This window comes from Pan troglodytes, chromosome 5 (genome assembly GCF_028858775.2).
Source record: "Pan troglodytes isolate AG18354 chromosome 5, NHGRI_mPanTro3-v2.0_pri, whole genome shotgun sequence".
Lineage (NCBI taxonomy): Eukaryota > Metazoa > Chordata > Mammalia > Primates > Hominidae > Pan > Pan troglodytes.
In genome coordinates, this window is record NC_072403.2 from 135,531,900 (window position 1) to 135,551,067 (window position 19,168).

The window sequence follows — 19,168 nt, forward strand, 5'->3', positions numbered from 1 at the left end:
ACGTATAGATGCAGAAGTCCTAAGCAAAAAAAAATTAGAAAACTACTCCAGAATATATAATAAGATGCTGCATCCATGTCTAATTTGGGTTTACCCCAGGCATATGTTTGGCTTAACATTGAAAAATCATTAATATAATTTATCGTATTAACCAAATAAGGGAGAAAACTCATATGACCATCTCAACAAATGTACAAAAATTTTTTGATATAAGAAAATATTATTTGATGTATGTATGCGTGTTTAAAAACATTAAGGACCTTTCTTAATCTGACAAATGGCCCTTACACCAATGTTATAGCAAAGAACTCATCTGATCATTAAATGTCAAAAGCTGTCCTTGTGAACCTGGGAACATAACAGACTTTTCTAACCAACATGTCATGAAGATGATGGTCTTATTGTAATAAGGAAATAATAATATGTCGAAAGATTTGAAAGGAAGAAATCCAAATGTCACAAATACAGTTGACATGATTATGTACATAAAAATACAAAGTAATTTCCTGATACACTGTTAAATTTAAAAAATTAGTTTAACAGGTAAAAGCTGATAAAACATTTTCAGAAAACCAGCACTAATACTAATTCCACTCTCAAGCACATACCTAATATAAATGCAAGCACATATACCACACGTGCCCAAGAGACTTATTCAAGAGTGGTCCTAGTAGTATTGCTAATAATAGCCAAACATTGAAAACAAATTCAAAATTAATCAATGGTAGAATGAATAAGTTGTGGTGTATTGATACACTGAATTACTATTCAGTAAGGAAATTAAATGAACTACAGCTATAACAACTTATGTAAATCTCACAACCTAATTTTAAATAAAATAAAGAGACATAAAAGAATACATGTTGTATGTGCATCTCTCTATTTGTATCATTTTAAAAAATAGACCAGGTAAGATAATATTTGAGAACACATACTTAGATAGACAGCAATCAAATAAGTCATGGGAACAATTACCAGAAATGTTAGGATACGAGTCAACCTTTCAGAAGGAGAAATGGATCTTTAATGGGAGGCTGCATGAGATGCTGGCAATGTTTCTTTCTTGATCTAGGTGGTGGTTACACGTGCATTTACTTGCTTTGTATTAAAACTTCAAGATGTATACCTTTATTAAAATCTATTTTCTACATGCCCTATCTATTTTACAATTGAAATGATCAGAACAAAAAAAAACACTTTTTTGTTTTCAAATTTGACCAGGAACATCAAGAAAGCCAGTAATTGTAATAATATAGGAAATAGGGCAAGGATTAGTATGAAAGGAGCAAGACAGTTACCTCTGGTGTAAAATGTAAGGGAGAGACAAAAAACTCAGTAATCAGACAAAATAATATTTTAATGGAATATTTTAAAATATTACAATAAACAAAATTCAAAAGGATCAGTAACAAAGCACAAATATGAAGACAGGATTAATATAGACCAGGCATGTTTTAAGTGATTTACATGTATTAATTGATTTAATCTTTGTGAGAACCCTATGAGGTAGGGTTCATTATTCCCCATTTTGCTAATAAGGAACCTGTGGCACAAAGCAAAGCAGTTAGTGTCTCAAGGTCACCCAGCTGGTCCATGGCAAAGCCTCAGTGCAGACCCAAGCCATTGAATCCAGAGACCATGCTCTTACGCACGACACTCCACCTACCCATTTGCAAGAGTACCCAATGCAGTCAGGTTGTAACAGCCAGTAGTCTCCTTTAATATTTCTCTCATTCTGTCCAAATCATATACTAATATTTGCAATAGATTATTGTGTTGGGAGGGGAGAAAAAATTGAAGGAAATCTTTATGAAGCCTCTCTTGTCTTGAGAAAGTCTGATTCCCATGGTGTGAGATATGGCAAGCAGCCAAGAGCATCTCTTAGAGTTCTCCAAGTCCTGCTGCCCTAGGACCCCTGTAAGAGTTGTTCAGAAAAGGTAATATTTGAAAAATATAGGTGAACAAAAAGTACAAATGTATAGCTATTAATTTGAAAACTATACCACAGTGTATTGGTGTATTTTAAAAGCAGCATAGAAAACTATGAAAAATTTGATAGCTTTTTTAATAAGGATGAGGGCCTGGGAAGAGAGTATGTAGCCTCAGTTTAACCTACCTTCGGATATACAAAGTTATTAATCAAACAACATCATTAATCTCTTGTCTTCTGTTAAAATAAGCTCAGTTTGGGCCAGAAAAAAAAGTCAGAGAATCAGTTTGATAAAAATGCAAAAAGCAGCTTAAATTTCAAAGGTGGCTCAAAAATGAATGGCTCTTAATTTCCCCAAGGTGAAACAGTATGCTTGGAGAACACAGAAAGAAACAGGGGGAAAAATTAGGGAACTAAATAATTCCAACACATATTAATGAGAGGCGCTTTTCAGGCAGAGTTTTGTGTGTAGAAACGAAATAGAATTTGTGAGAAGGTAAATTTCAATAAACAGTTATTTATAGATATACGAAATGAGGTCAGCTGAATTTCAGTCCTTCTTAAACTATGAAAATGTCCATTTTCTTCAAACAAGTCGAACTTTTCAGAAACAGGGCTTGCTATAGGCTGCCGATATATCTCACTAGAAGGTGAAAAATCCCATTAAACAACTGCTTTTTAAAATCTTTCCTAAATAGCTACCTTGATGGTTTCACAGAACTATAATTCTTAGTGTATTTCCTGAATCTTAAAAACTGTCTTTAAGTTTTTCCCCTTCTTAATTTCTGTTTTTTTGTCAAACTGTGGCATAAAATATCACTTTTTAAAAATGAGAATTCTGTTTCAGGAAAGCTCTGTAGACAACGATTGTAACAGAACTGAGAAAGTGAAACCGAAAAGTGGAAATACAACTCTAGTGCCCTGAGGAAGATGATGAATGAGTTAAGGTAAGACCCAGAGTATCGATCACAGTAGGAAAACTTAGAACTAAATGTTTTAAAGTGCCATTGTGAGAAAGTTACAGTTTTCCCTTCTAAGCTTCAATTAGCAACCTGTGAAGTAAATTTCTCTGAGGCTCATTTTGAAAATTTTAGAATGAAAACTAGTAGTAGACAAAATGTCAGGCCCAAAACTTTAGAATAATCTTTGTGATACTCAGTCGAGTCTCAAAGCCTTTCAATTCATCTCCTTCTCATTATTTTTTATAATAAAAAGAGTTATTTTTGACTGTTAGTGTTTCCATGCAACCATCTTTGACTGTTAATGTCAGAGATGGATCTGTCAGAGCTGTCAATATTCTCTGTGTTTGGGATTTCAGCCTTTCATCTGAACATAAATGTAGAGCTCTTGTATTTTGCAGTTTTGTTTTTTAGTGAGCATGAATGCAAAAGAAACTGAACTTAGAATGGCAGCTACAACTCTTCTGACAAAAAAAAAAAAAAAGATAATGCAAAAAGGACCAATTTTTTAAAAAGGGAAAATGTTTGGGGCATTAGAGGTTTTGTGACTCTTGCAATATGTTTCTCTTTTCTGAATTGTTGCTCATTACTGTCAATCACCACTCTATCCTAGAATTCTAGATCCTGTCATTTGAATTTCCAAATGTAAATGAAAAAATACATGCCTTTTCAATCCAAGTGAACTTCTTCAAGTTTACTTTAATAAAGGGTTTGTTGTTGTTTGTATGTTTTCTGCATAAGGATCTGAGTAAACATAAGCAATACAGAGTTTTCGTCTAGTCAGTCAGGGTTAGAGGAATGAAAGCTCAAATGTTCCAAGAAGATCTGATTATTTGTCCCAAATGTCAGAATATTGCAGTGAGCTGTGCACCACTCTTTCAGGGAAATGAATGGTGGACACTGGGGAATATAAATTGACCCTATGAAGAGTTAATAATTGTGTAGAGAGAATATTAAAATTCTCCATTCTACCTCCATAAATTTTCCTTCCTTCAACAAACAGTAATTGAGTCCTACTCAGGTACTGTGCACCTGGGGATGTAATAGTGAACAAGTTACAACCGTAGCTCTAAAAAGATTATGGACAGGTGAGGAGAACCAGACTAACACCGGGGAAACAAAGTGAGGTTTCCAATGCCACTACCCTTGTTTGCCCCTAGAAGACAGGGAGTCTATTAACATAATGATGCAGCAGAGTCCATTTTTGAAAGGCAACCAGAAATTGCAAGCTTTGTGTTTTAGCTATTTCATTTTTAAGGTTCTGAAAGACCCTGTGCATCACCCATGCATTGACTATATGGGAGATGTTTGTTTGTGAGAACATGTGAGTCCCCTCATCTCACCGAAACAAATGAACCAGTGATCAAACTAGATCACTGTCCTGTTCAAACTCTCCATGACTTCCCACTGCAACCAGAATAATATCCAATCTCCTGCTATGCCTATAAGGCCTTGCACGACATGGCCCTGAATACCTCTCTGATCTCCTTTTTATCTCTACAACTAATGCTGCTATGACAAGACCCTCGTTTCTGCTTGTGCCAAGCTGGATCTCAAGTCAAGACATTAGTATGTTCCTTTGGCTTGAAATTATCTACCTGCAGATGATTGCATGGCTGTCTTCTCACCATTCAGGTCAATTCACAATTGCCAAAACAGTGACCTCTTCTTGCCCCTTTCTCCCCTTTGGCCCCTCAACTTAGTTAATCTGCCAGAGTTTCTTGTTTGACTGTTTTTAGCATTTACCTGCAGTCTCAAATTATGTATGTGTTTGTGTGTTTACTGAATGTCTTATAATCCTGTAGGCCTTCCAATGTTTTCATCTCCCTATTCCTAGAATCTAAAGTATTGCCTGGCATCATAATAGGTCCTCAAAAAAATATTTGCTGACTGATGCACTGACTTGTTTCAAAGATTTTCAGAAATATTCATGGGAGAATGGGCAATAGAGTTTCGTGGGTACAAGATGTGGGCAAAAACAGAAAACATGCATTACTGTTAATATGAAGTTAATTTGTATGTACAGACTACAGAAACTATTCGTATAAGATATATGCATTTCAATATAAGTGCTATAAAGGAAATAAGTCAGAATTTGAGAGGGAAGAAATATCTAGGAAGTAGTGATATTTGAGCAGAGATCTCAAGGATAATAGGATATAGCTAGTTTCCAGAAGAATGGGAGATGAATGGATAAAGGTGTTCAAAAAATCAAAACCCAAAGAGGTTTAAACTCTACCAAAAAAAAAAAAAAAAAAAAACTAGGCCAGGTGCAGTGGCTCACACCTGTAATCCCAGCACTTTGGGAGGCCGAGGCAGGCGGATCACCTGAGGTCAGGAGTTCAAGACCAGCCTGGCCAACATGGTGAAACCTCGTCTGTACTAAAAATACAAAAATTAGCTGGGCGTGGTGGCAGGTGCCTGTAATCCCAGCCATTCAGGAGGCTGAGGCTGGAGAATCACTTGAACCTGGGAGGCGGAGGTTGCAGTAAGCCAAGATCGCACCATTGCACTCCAGCCTGGGTAACAAGAGCGAGACTTCATCTCAAAAAGAGAAGAAAAAAGGAGAGACTTTGAAAAGTGTGAAATGAAAGTAACACTAGCATATTTGTATTATAGATAAATAAATAAGTTGGGACTAAAATCAGGGAACTGAATTAGAGAGCTGCTAAAGAAATCCAGGAGAGAGAGGTGATGGTGTTCTTAAACTTGAGTAGATCCACAGGGGAAGAATGGAATTGGATAAATAAAAAGACTGAGACATGGTATAGACTCAACAAGACTTGGCTAATTAGTTGGGGGCATAAATAAAGGGTGCATTTTTTAAATCTAATTTTCCTTATTAGGCATTTAGATGCATGGTGACTCCAGTCAATGACATAGATGATTTTGGAGGAGATTTCAGGTTTCAGTGGACGAGATGATGTTCTTATTGAGCTTAAGTTATTAGAGGAGCAGCTAGGTGGAAACATCCAGGAAGCTGTTGGAAATACATGCCTAGGAGGATACATTTGTGCATCATCAGGATACAGATGACAATTAAGTCATGGGAGTGAATGAGGTCAGACAGTAATAGAACACAAAGGGAGAAGAAAATAAAACCTTAGCTGAAACCCTGTGAAACACCAATTTGTAACACATAAAAAGAAACCAGCTATCACATTTACTTAGAGCAGCCAGAAAGATAGGAGAAAAACTAAGTGTGAAAGCAACCAGAACCAACAAAAGAGAACATTTCAGTAAGAATAACAATTCAACAGTGTCAAGTACTAGGGGAAAAAAATCAAATTAGGTTAGGTTTCCAACATGCCCATGAGATTTAGTGAAGTTTCTGATTACAATCACAAGAAGCTTTTATTGCAGTGGTGGTGAAGGTGGGTTTCAGATTGCAGAAATCTAAACAGGAAATGGAAGGCGAGATATGGTCATAATGATTGGAGATACATTTTAAAGAAATGTAGCCACTGGTGGGAGAATAATGAAAGATTGGAGCAGAGAGGTGAGGAAATATTGAGGTTATGATTGAAAGTAATGGAGAATGCATAAATGAAGACGGGAAAGAGCCAATAAGGAGGGTGGTCATGAAACTACAAGAAAAAGAAGAGATAGTTAATGAGCAAGATTGCTGAGGAAGTAGGAGGAATGATTGTATAAGACTGAGATAGATAAATTATAAGAAGGGACACTTCTTCCCATGAGAGGATTATAATAGGAAGAATATATGTAGAACAAGTAAATTATATATATGTGGAATAGGAGAGACAAATAACAAGGAAAATGCAGGGAGAATGACAGATGGTATTGATGATATGAATTTTTCAAGGCACAGTAAGTCTGTGATTTCCTTCAGCAGTGCTCAACTGCTCAATTATAGAAATGAAAGGGTGGTAGTTATATTGGTCAAGATTTGGGGGGCTGTTGGGTATTCAAGTGAAAAAGTAATATAGCAATAGAGTTAAGCTGTTTTGAAACTGTGAACATATGATCTAATATGAACAGGAAATAAAGATAAGAGGTGTTCACAGCCCAGCTGGTAGAATTCCTAAGAGCTGAATATTCTGACATATTTTCCTCTCATTCTCTTTTTAACTGATTCCAATAAGACTTTGTCTCAAACACACCATAGAAATGGTACCTGTGAAGAGTATTCATAATTTCCATCATGCCACATACCAATGAAGAATTCTCAATCTTCATCTTCCTTGACCCTCAGTAGCAAGATCAAGAAGAGACAGGGGATCACTTCCTTTCTTGAAACTTTTTCTTTACTTGGGTTCCTGACAACCATTTATCTTCGATTTACTCCTACCTTCCCAGCCACTCCTTAGTCTTGCTCTCCTGTTCTATCTCCTCTTTCTGAATCATAATTTTGGAAGCACCTAGCACTGAATCATTGAGCCTTTTTCCTTATTCCCTAAGTGATCTCATCCAACTTCAAGGCTTTAAATATCATCTATTTTCTGATAGCTTCAACATCAATCTCTTCTGTTCCTACTCTCCCACCACTTAACATCTCCATTTGGATGTCCAAAAAACAGCTCACACTTCAATTATGTAAAACAAATTTTTCATTCTTACCACCAACCCCATTCTTCCTTCAATTGTTTCTACTTAATAAATGCCATGGCAATTACCAAGTTATTCTGACTAAAAACTTAGCAGTCACCTTTGATTCCTCTCCTTCTCTCACTTCTTATATCTAAGCCATCATCACATAATATTGAAATGGGAGAGTTCCCTTATCCCCCTCACATGGTGTGCAACAGAGGTGTGGCTGCTCGCTGCTCAAACCCCTAGGGGAAGCATGCAGATGGGTGGGTGCAGAGGTCATGGGGACAGCTTTTAGGTGTCTAGGGCTGAGTGTTTACAACTCCCGAAGCCCAGGTGGGCATGTGTTACAGTGTGCTCTTTCAGCTTGGCTGTCTGCAGATGGCTCGTGTTAGCTCAATTGGACTCTCTTCCTATTACAAGGGCAGAGGGCTTTCTGTATCCCAAGTTCTTGTCCAGCGTACTGGAAAAATCAGATCACACGTGGGCTTGGAGGATGAGTGCAAGGTTTTATTGAGTGGTGGAGGTGGCTCCCAGTGAGATGGATGGGGAACAAGAAGGGAGATGAAGTGGGAAAGTGGTCTTGTTCTGGAGTCTGGCCACCCAGAGGCTGGACTCTCCTCCACCCATTCCTGGTCAAACTCACCTTGGCATCCACATCATTCTGTCATTGATGTTCTGCCAGTGTCTGCTGGTCTGTTCCTCTCAACATCCATCTGCTTGTGTCTGCGCCTGCTAGGTCACAGGTTTTTATGGGCACAAGATGGGGGGTGTGGCAAGCCAGAGTGGCCTTGGAAAAATGCACCATTTAGGTGTGAAAACAGGAATGCCCATTCTCACTTAGGTCTGTGGCCACAGGCCCAAGGGTGGAGCCCTCACCATGGGTCCCACCCTTCTCTACCCAGCACTTCCCTGCCCCCCTCCCATATTAATATGGTCTTGCCAATAACCTGGATCTGTATCTAGAATTTTACTTCTCACCACCTCCACTATTAATATCCTAGTATGAGTCATAATCTTTCTCTCCCTAGTATTGCCCAAAAAACCTCTCAAGTGATTGCTGTCTTTCATTTTTGTCTCCCTTACAGTCATTTCTCTACATAGCTGCTTGTGATTTTTTGTTTGTTTGTTTGTTTGTTTGTTTGTTTTTAGAGACAGTGTCTTGCTCTGTCACCCAGGCTGGAGTGCAGTGTCACAATCTCAGCTCACTGCAACCTCTGCCTCCCAGGTTCAAGCAATTCTCCTGCCTTAGCCTCCCAGGTGGCTGGGACTATAGGTGCATGCTGCCACGCCCAGCTAATTTTTTGTATTTTAGTAGTGATAGGGTTTCACCATGTTGCCCAGGCTTTTCTGGAACTCCTGAGCTCAGGCAGTCCACTCACCTCAGCTTCCCAAAGTGCTAGGATTACAGGAATGAGCCACCGTGCCCGGCTGCTGTGATCTTTTAGAAACAGAAATTTGATTACACATATTTCCTGCTCAGAGTATTTCAAAGGCTTCCGATGTACTTATTTAAAAATCCAAATTTCATGGATTTAAAGATCTACTAAAATTTTGTCATTAAACACCTATTGACTTTATCTTCCACGACTGCTCTTCCTTCATTCACCCCATGTTTACCATACCAAACAAACTGTTATTTCTCTAACTTGTCTCTACTTTTAAGTCTTTACACTTGTTGTTTCCACTACCTGGTATGTTCTGTTCTCAGTTATTAATATAATTTCTTTAATCCCTTATTCAGATCTTAAATGAAATGTCAATGAATTTCCCCCTTTCACTCAAAATGATAGATTAAATAATTGGTCACAACTCTTCACTCTTCTGCATTAGTTTTATATAAATCCAACCTTTCACGGCCTTATGCACATGTAGGTGGCATGTATTTCTCTGACCCTTGATTTGGGGCCAAGCCCTGTCTGTGACTTGCTTTAACCAACGGGTATTAGCAGACCTGACAAAACCAAGGCTCAAAATGTGATTACCCAATTTGTCTTTCCCTCTTATTCTGATCTTTTGCCATGAAAAGAACATGCATGTGTGGCTACTGACTTAAATGGGTTGAAGAAACAGGTGGAAAGGAACTGAACTCAACCTGCAGCATGGAGCCAAGTCAAGGGAAGCCCAGCCTAAATCAAACCTTAGCCAGCCTGCAGATAGGTGTGTTGTACTGAAATTTTGAAGTTACTTTATTTTGCAGCAATATTGTGTCAAGAGCTAATTATTACACTCTTTTTAAAAGAGCCATATATATTCCATCACTTTTTATTCTTTTTCAGCTAAATTTTTGATATCATTCATTCCTACCCAACATTAAAATATGCTTCTTTAGTTTTTCTCCCTCTCTAAAATATTAATGTCTCTGAGAAAATGTCCTGTATGTCTTATTTAGCACATTATTCCCGGTGCCTAGAACCTGGTTCAGTACAGAGGAGGCATTCAATAGATAGTTGTGATCGAATGAATAAGAAGGAAGAGGAAGCCAGATACTAAATGTCATGATAAAGTGGGAAAAAATCTGCTGGAATTAAACAAATGAATGAAATGGAATGTTACATGGCTGAAGTCAGCAAGTTCCATTTTGGATTTGATATTTCAGAGGTGAAACACTTCTAGGTCCATAGATCATATGACAGAAAAAACAGTGTGAGCGAAGCCTGTGCTGCCTAAACAGATAAATCTCTCCCCCGTCCCCGCACCCCTGACATCCATCAAAATGTCAAACAATCATATTCTGCATTTCTTAGGTCCCTTTTAAAGAGAATTGGATATAATAACTTTGCAATGTGAATAGACAGGGAAAAAATGTCAAATTATTAAAGTCACCACAGGTAGAAAGCAACATAACAGATGAGTAAGGACATTCTTTTATGAGAGAAAGGGGGCACTTGAAACTAAGTGTAGTACTAAAATTATTTGAATTCATCTATTAATATTTAACAAGTAATTTGAGTTGAGAAAGACTTCCTCTTCCTATGTAGTAAGTAACTTTTTAAAAAGATAGCACCTCAGAACATCTGTTTGCATAATGGTCTTCCAGTGTTCTTGAACTAAAATGTCAATTGGCAAGTAACATTTAACATTTTTAAATGTCTGTAAACTTGGGATTTGTTAATTATTTCTCCATTTTTCTGTGACGTCACTATTTTCTTCTTAGAATGCTTCATTTCCTGAAGGCTATCTAATTAATGGTCAGGCAATGAATACATGCTTAGCACTGGAGTGATGCAAAGTCTATTAATCCCGACAATAACTCCCTAACATTTTTATGCCAGTGCTACTGAAAGCAGATTGCATACATTGGAAGCTGATAAGAGTGTTTATTCCAAGATTCAGCGCTCAGGAATCTGATTGTGCTGGGTTTCAATATATTGCTTTCAATATATTGCAATGGGAGAAAAATGATGTCTTATTCTGTTGATGAAACACAAGTATTCCAAATATGTTTAGAATTTTGTCTCAAACACATTATGAGAAATAAGTAGTTTATGTAATGTATAATTTAAGGTAGTTGGTTGCAAGCAATTGAAACTAAACTGGGCTAAGTTGGTCAGAAAAGAAATGTACTTTATTTAGGCTTGCTTACTATGGGTAGAAAATCAGCTAAAGGATCAAGCTCTTTAAAAGGGCAGGAACCAGAGTAGCTCTAATGGTACAGGGCTCAGGAAATTCCAAATTCTGGCTGTGGTTAGAATGAATGAGCTCTCACCCTTTTTTCATGTTTCTGTCTCTCTCATCAAGAGTTGAAGTAACAGAACAGAAGTGCCAACTGTCCAAGTTTTGGTCAGGTATCAACCATGCTGGGAGAAAACAAGGCACAGACTACACGTAATAAAATAGAGAAAAGTCCCCAAAATGCAGTGGGTATGCTGCTACTGAAAGAAGAAATGAATGACCAAAAGCAATGAATATCTATCATTCTCATGAAACTCGCAGTCCTGATTAAGGAATAAATATCCATAACAATCATTCTTTAAGGGATGCAGTTTGTCAGGTTTTACTTACTATTTGGTCATCAGAATCTTGATTTTCTTTTTAAAGTGGGCAAAAGCAGTTCAACTCTCAGATACAACGAGGCATAAAATATTTTCTTGAGGTTTTTATGAAGATAAAAAATTTCTTAAAGAGTGAAATAAAACTCTGGCTTTATACAATTTACTTTTTGATATGGTTTGGCTGTTTTCCCACCCAAATCTCATTTTGAATTGTAAATTCTCATAATCCCCATGTGTTGTGGGAGGGGCCTGGTGGAAGGTAATTGAACTGTGGGGCGGTTACCCCCATGCTGCTGTTCTTGTTATAGTGAGTGAGTTCTCAGGAGATCCAATGATTTTATAAGCGGCTTTTCCCTTTGGCTCAGCTCTCATAATTCTTGCTGCTGCCATGTGAAGGAGGACTTGTTTGTTTCTCCTTCCGCCATAACTGTAAGTTTCCTGAGGCCACCCAGGCCTTCAGAACTGTAAGTCAATTAAACCTCTTTCCTTATAAATTACCCAGTCTTGTGTATGTCTTTATTAGCAGTGTGAGAACAGACTAATACACTTTTATTATAAGCAAAGGAAACTATGGAGTTCTGTGTGTACATTGGGTGCATTACACGCATATACATAAATATGATTCTATATGTAAATTTTTATAAAATTATTCATCTATAAGTTGATATAAATCCTATAAATCACTATAAATATTCTTTAATGGAGCTCTGATATACACTTAAATTCTTCTTCAGAGATAACAGGATAATATTAATAGTTCTTAAACAGACAGATCAGAGTTTTCTCTTCTGATTCAATTTGGGCTTTTTGTCTCTTTTCTTTACCTTGGTCCTATGCTCTTGCTTAGCGAATCCCCAGCATTGACCCCACCCCAACCCTGCTTCTGCTTTGCAATAGGATATAATTGTACTCTGAGCCCAGTTACTAAGTTCACAGTCTTTTACTCAGTTTATTTTAAATACTGGGTCTTTATGAGTAGAAGTGCAAGAAAAGCTTTTCTTTTTTTCTGTTCTCTCATAAATTGCTAGGCACTTGTTTTATTTCCCATCAGGAATGAAACTGTGATGCCACAGCTCTGTCTTTCTCTCTAGCCTGAGCAACCAATGGTCAATAATTCATCTTGGGTAGTATGAATAAAGCATTTCAAACTCTTTTTTTAGTACAATATTCACTTCCACCTGAGTTGCAGGTTTAAAAGTAAATGCATTGTTTGGCAATGGTATAGTACTTCCAGTAAATAATTCCATTAATAGTACTTACCAGTAATGCTGGTTAATTAATTTCAACCAATATGAATTATATCACTGATGATAGTACCTGATCGTAGTACTCACCAGTAATATTAGCTAATTAATCCTTTCCCAATTTTGAATGTCATATAAATAGTCTATTATCAAAAGCTATTTAATGAACTAAAATATAAAGATACGTTGGGCATTTCTCAGATTCTTTCCAACTTTGTCCTTCAACATTCCTTTTGACAGTTAATAAGCCTGTCAAAATCAACTACATAGCAATTAAATTCAAGACATTCCGTTTGTAAATACATGATAAAACATTTTATTATATCATTTTTTTTCTCAGACACAAGAAGAAAGGTAAGGTATAAGACATATTTAGGCATTAGAAATCTAAATCAATTTAATTTTCTAAGTATAAGTTTATTTTATCATTTGGGGTTGGAAAAAATAAAGAAACAGTTTTTCCTTTTATACTCACACCATTTTCAATATTCTCACACTGGTCACCAAAACATTGGATGATTTTACCCATACCAAGTGTATTAGTCCATTTTCATACTGCTATGAAGAAATACCCAAGACTGGGTAATTTATAAATAAAAAGAGGTTTAATGGACTCACACAGTTCCACATGGCTGGGGAGGCCTCACAATCATGGTGAAGGTGAAGGAGGAGCAAAGGCACATCGTACATGTCATCAGGCAAGAGCATGTGCAGGGGAACTGCCCTTTATAAAACCATCAGATCTTGTGAGACTTATTCACTATCATGAGAACAGCACAGGGAAAAACCCACCCCCATGATTCAATTTCCTCCCACTAGGTCCCTCCCATGACATGTGGGGATTATGGGAGCTACAATACAAGATGAGATTTGGATGGGGACACAGCCAAACCATATCACCAAGCAGTTCCCCAATGCTCAGTGAACAAGAACTGGGTGTGCTACAATTTAACTCAATTCTGACACTATCTACCTGGAGATAACCTCAGATCCTACAGATTAAGAGCTCAGTTTTACAAGACTGCCTCCCACTTCAGAAGTCAAGCACAAGTATTAAGTCCTCAGGTTACCACAACTTCTGTCCCATGTGGCTACAAGTCTGAGGTTCCCACAATCCGCTTCTCAGGTTCAATTATTTGCAAGAGTGGTTCATAGAACCCAGAAAAACAGTTTGGTTACTATTGCTGATTTATTGCAAGGATATTGTAAAGGATACAAATAAACAGCCAGATACAGATACTTACATAGAGGCTACAGTTTAGAAGGGTACCAAGTGCAGAAGTTTCTGCCTCATAGAGTTGAGTGCACCACCCTCCTGACAAATGCATGTCTTGTTGTTCACCAACCCGGAAGCTATCCTAACTTTTTCCTTTTTGGTTTTTATGGAGGTTTCATTATATAGGCATGATTGATTAAATCATTAGCCACTGGTGATTTGCTTGACCTTCAGCTTTTCTTCCCTCCCCAGAGCCAGGGATGCCACTCAAAACTCCAAGCCTTTTTTTTTTTTTTTTTTTTTTCTGAGACAGAGTCTTGCTCTTTCTCCAGGATGGAGTGCAGTGGTGCAATCTCGGCTCACTGCAACATCTGCCTCCTGGGTTCAAGCGATTCTCCTGCCTCAGCCTCCCTAGTAGCTGGGATTACAGGCACACGCCACCACACCCAGCTAATTTTTGTATTTTTAGTAGAGATGGGGTTTCACCATGTTGACCAGGATGGTCTCAATCTCTAGACCTCGTGATCTGCCCACCTCAGCCTCCCAAAGTGCTGGGATTACAGGTGTGAGCCACCACGCCCAGCCAGTTCTAAGCCTTTAATCACATAGTTAGTTCCCCTGGAAACCAGCCCCTATCCTTAGGGGCTTTATCTCATTACAACTCAAGTGTGGCTGAAAAGCGTTTGTTAGGATTAGCAAAAGAACCTCCTTTCACCTTTATGGATCTTATCCTTTAGGAAATTTCAAGGATTTTGGAAGATCTGTGCCAAGAATGGGAATGAAGACCAAATATATATATTTCTTATTCTAAATCACAATATCATAGATATACAATCTCAAAGTTTCATGTACATATTGTAACTGGCTGGATCAGCTGTAGTGTGATTTGCCATATGTTTTAACCTACTTTTTAAGGAATCTGATACTGACAAAAAAATCACTTAAATTATAGCACATGGTTTAACTTATTCTTTTACTTTGCAAATATTAGGGTTTCTATTCAGTAAGCTCTTAGAGCCTACCTGGAAATTGTAGCATATGACAGCATTTGAAACTTACTGGCGTCAAATGAAAATTATACGAGGTCATTGTTTTGAGCTGTTTCTGTACTAGGCCCAACAGAACAAGCTAAAAATCAATATGAAGTCTCCCGTGTTAAAGTTTCAGGTCACCAAACCCAATCTAAATTGTTATCTGATCTTCTGAGAAAGATACTAACATCCAATTTCCCAAACCATCCAGTTTTAATCTTTTTTTTTTTTTTTTTTTGAGATGGAGTCTTGCTCTGTCACCCAGGCTGGAGTGCAGTGGCACGATCTTGGCTTACTGCAACCTCTGCCTCCCGGGTTCAAGCAATTCTCCTGTCTCAGACTCCCAAGTAGCTGGGATTACGGGAGCCCACTGCCTAGCTAAATCTTGTATTTTTAGTAGAGATGGGGCTTCTCCATGTTGGCCACGGCGGTCTCCAACTCCTGACCACAAGTGATCTGCATGCCTTGGCTTCCCAAAGTGCTGGGATTACAGGCATGAGACACCGCCCCAGCCTCAATCTTTAATCAGCATGATAATGAGATTTCCCCTGCTTTAATTCTTACACAAAGAGGTAGCCTGAAGTAACCTGATGTTAACTATTTAGTCACTTTCCTATTAATTTATCTCCCTGTCCCCACCTTATAAGAAAAATAACCTTAAAGAACTAATAACTCTTAGTTACAAATCATAAAATAATACAAAGCCAACTCTTTCTGCTCAGTAGTTCATTGGAACACTTATTCTGTTTTATAGAATGAAGTGTTACCTAATTCTAGATTTGAAAATAAAGCTAATTGAGGTCTTTAAACTAAATTTGTAAAATGGAAACCCATGCCAAATTTTGCATATGTTCAGCATGGTGTGGCTTGTAAGAAAATATTCAACATAATAATGATCTAAAATAGATATAAATTAATGCTAGGATTAGATGATATAACACAAATAATTCTGATACACATATTTCCAATATTTATCAAAACAAACCTTCCTAAAACAAAACAAAACTATAGTGGAAGTAGTTAAAAGCAAAACATCTTTTGTTGATGATTTTTAACATACATTGATGTTTATTGCAGCATTAATATTACAGGAAAGAAGACTGGATCCAGACCCAAGAGAGGGTTCTTGTATCTCAGGCAAGAAAGAATTCTGGGCAAGTTCACAGAGGAAAATGAAAGCACATTTATTAAGAAAGTAAAGCAATAAAACAAAAACAATGGCTACTCCACAGACACAGCAGCTCTGAGGCTGCTGGATGGCTACTTTCAAGGTTATTTCTTGATTATATCCTAAATATGAGGTGGATTATTCATGAGTTTTCCAGGAAAGGGGCGGGGATTTCCTGGAACTGAGAGTTCTTTTTCCTTTTAGACCATATAGGGTAACTGCTGGACGTTGCCATGGCACCTATAAACAGTCATGGTGCTGGTGGTAGTGTCTTTCAGCATGCTAATGCATTATAATTATCATATACTGAGCAGTGAGGACCACTAGCCGTCACTTTTCTTGCCATCTTGGTTTTGGCCAGCTTCTTTACTGCATCCTGTTTTATCAACAGGGTCTCCATGTCCTGTGTCTTGTGATACCAGTTCCTCTGGCCTCCTGTTTCATCCTGTGACTAAGAAAGCCTAACCTCTTGGGAATGCAGCTCAGTGGATCTCAGCCTTATTTCACCTGGCCTCTATTCAAGATGGAATCATTCTGGTTCCAACACCTCTGACATTAACACTCAAGATTAGATAAATTCCAGCATCAGTGGCATTTGTAGAACATAATCTTTAAAATATCTACTGTTTAGAAATAATACTTATAAGAATAAAAGAAGGCCGGGCACGGTGGCTCACGCCTGTAATCCCAGCACTTTGGGAGGCCAAGGCGGGTGGATCACTTGAGACCAGGAGTTCAAAACCAGCCTGGCCAACATGGTGAAATCTCATCTCTACTAAAAATTAAAATATACATATTAGCCAGACATGGTCGTGCACACCTCTAATCACAGCTACTCGAGTGGCTGAGACATGAGAATTGCTTGAATCTGGAGATGGAGGTTGCTGTGAGCCAAGATTGTGCTGCTGCACTCCAGCCTGGGTGACAGTACAAGGCTCTGTCTCAAAAAAAAAAAAAAAAAAAAGAATATTCACAAATCATGATTAAAATTATTTCTACAATGCGAATATTTTTCAAATGAATATACACATTCACATAGAAACAAAAGCTGATGGAAAATACATTACTGATTTAAAATATGTATCTCTCTATGAAGAGGATATAGATGACTTTCATTTAATTTCTACTATTTTGTTAGTTTTCTATAATGATCATACGTTGCTGATATGAAAAGAAAACTACAGAGAACATTATAAAGCAAAGAAATCATGTCAATTTTGATTCCTAAGTGTTTTACCTATATATTGAGGTTTATACAGAGTTCAATAAAATGTATTAAAGTTACCTTTTAAATAGTCTTTAAAAGTCATACTTTTTACATCAAATTAGACTTTCCTTATGACACAAAGCAGTTCATTACACTTGTAAATAGTATCAACGTTAGCACTTATAATTCTTTCCCCTTCCTCCCCAAAACCTCGGTGAGAATACTATTCAGTATCTGTATAAAGGATATAATTTATTTAAAAAAAATGTATCTCTTACTTTCCCTACTGAGAACTAGTCAACAGACAAACCCCCAGGGTGTCATTAAACAGATTATTTAGTTTTTTTATTTAAAAAGTTTAAAACAGAATGTAGAATTTCTCAAGATTGTTGGCAAGAGGAAATTATTTTAAAATTCTTTTCATAGTTCTTTGAAAGAAACATTTCTTCTCCAAAATATAATTGTTTCAATCTAGGATTATTTCAATTCAAGCAATAAGAATACCACACAGCTCAAAGAAGAGGTATTTATCTCAAGGATTCCAACCACTTTCTGAGAATCTAGAGCAGAAATCAGAGGCCAGTGTTGGGAAATGGAAGTGTAGAACCCACAGCCCATTTGCGTCCTGAAAGCCTTTACTCACAGGCTCTCTCTGAGCATCTACCTCTCGTTTCTTTCTCCTTCAGCTGATTTATGGTATCTGTTTGTCGAAGTACAATGGCCTCAAATGGCCTGACACATTTGTAGATTTTAAATTCTCCTGTATACTGAGTCCCAATCCTAAATTCTTGTGCTAAGAAGCTGATTTGCATAGCATGATTAAGCCTATCCCAGAGACATATCCCAGTGTGAAAGTAGTTTTTCAACAAAATGGGTAGTGCTTGCAGACATGCAGAATACTTCCGTAAGCATGACCATATGCTATAAAATGATGACCAGTGGGTAAAAGCAGGTACGATAAATGTATAATGTGTTCATGTATGTGTGCATGTATGTGTGTATAATAGTTCATATAATTTACTCTTGGCAAGAATAAGGCCAACTCATCAATAATACTTATATGTCTTATATACAAACAAAAACACCAAAAATATAAACCCCAAAAATTCATAATTAAAGACAATAAAACTGATTTTCTAAATTTTCACTCTAAAATTGTACTTGTAAAAATTTTAGAGTTAGGAAACAAGGGGGATTAAAGTACAACTCTGGAGTTAAACTGCCTGAGTTTGAATCCTGACCATTTATTAGGTACAAGCTTTCCATACATCACCCAATTTCTCTGCCCTTCAATTTCTCCATCTGCTAAATGAGAATAATAATAGGCTCAGGGTTGTCCCGAGGATTAAAGAAGTTGCTATACGAAATGCTTAGACTTAGCATCTGCCACATAGAAATGTAATGTATTTTAATTATTAAAATTTGTTGTATGCTTTGTTTTCAGATGACCAAGCCCTCGAGGTGCTTTAGACGTGGACTATTAAAATTGTTTGTGGCCATAAATTTGATTATATGAAGTTGTTTAATAATATAAACTTTGTAATTAACTGCTATCTGATATAAATATTAATTATAAAGAAAATATATATGCAGCACAAATATCACTAAATTAAATGCCTTACTTTTCATAATTTCTGACTATAAAATATATACTAATTTTAGATAATTTGGAAAATAATATATAATTAAGTAGCAGAGCAGATCACTGATAATCTCATCCCTCAGAGGAAATTACTGTTAAATTTTCTATTTAGTCTTTAAATCTATCCATATTTATAAATTGGTTGCAATCATTTATACAAATAGTTTTGCTTTTTCACTTGCCTCTTGCTTTTACATTTAATGCTAAATAAAGATTTAATAACATAAA

The 19,168-nt window shown here is 37.0% G+C and overlaps 1 long non-coding RNA gene across 1 annotated transcript in view; it reads left to right on the forward strand.

Annotated features, from left to right (window-relative positions):
- Nucleotides 1-16,979, forward strand: part of LOC107975292 (uncharacterized) — a 35,927-nt gene extending 18,948 nt beyond the window's left edge. The window contains exons 2-3 of the long non-coding RNA XR_001718713.3: nt 2,778-2,877; nt 16,483-16,979. This is a non-coding gene — a long non-coding RNA (uncharacterized LOC107975292). The remainder of the gene's footprint in view (nt 1-2,777; nt 2,878-16,482) is intronic.
- The last annotated feature ends 2,189 nt before the right edge of the window (nt 16,980-19,168 follow it).